The sequence below is a fragment of the Echinops telfairi genome, unplaced genomic scaffold, assembly GCF_000313985.2.
Source record: "Echinops telfairi isolate 266 unplaced genomic scaffold, ASM31398v2 ScPeMD7_7444;HRSCAF=8482, whole genome shotgun sequence".
Taxonomy (NCBI): domain Eukaryota; kingdom Metazoa; phylum Chordata; class Mammalia; order Afrosoricida; family Tenrecidae; genus Echinops; species Echinops telfairi.
This window is the reverse complement of record NW_022111344.1, coordinates 58,713-59,107: the sequence shown is the minus strand read 5'-3', so window position 1 is coordinate 59,107 and position 395 is coordinate 58,713.

Genomic DNA, 395 nt, shown 5'->3' with positions numbered 1-395 from the left:
GGTTTGATTTTCTAGTGAACTTATCATTACATAGATGTTTAATGTTATCGCATTGGAGTTATCATTCAGTTTTAGAAATGGCAAGATTTAGAATCACTGAGTTTTACAATAAATACCATGACATGCTCCTCCATTTATTTCTGTTATATTTCATATACCTCAATATTTAAAAATTCTATGGAGTTTTAAAAATTTTATATCGTGCTATTTCTTATGCATTTCATTTTTTGAAACATATAATCTTGTTTTTTTTATTTTTAGTTATTTTTTCAAAAACCATTTTTGGAGGTGCTAATGTATATTATATATCGCTACATCGTTCAATCACATCAAGACATAGTGTGCATTTGCTACCACGATCAGTTTCAAAACATTTTCTTCCTTCTTAAACTCTT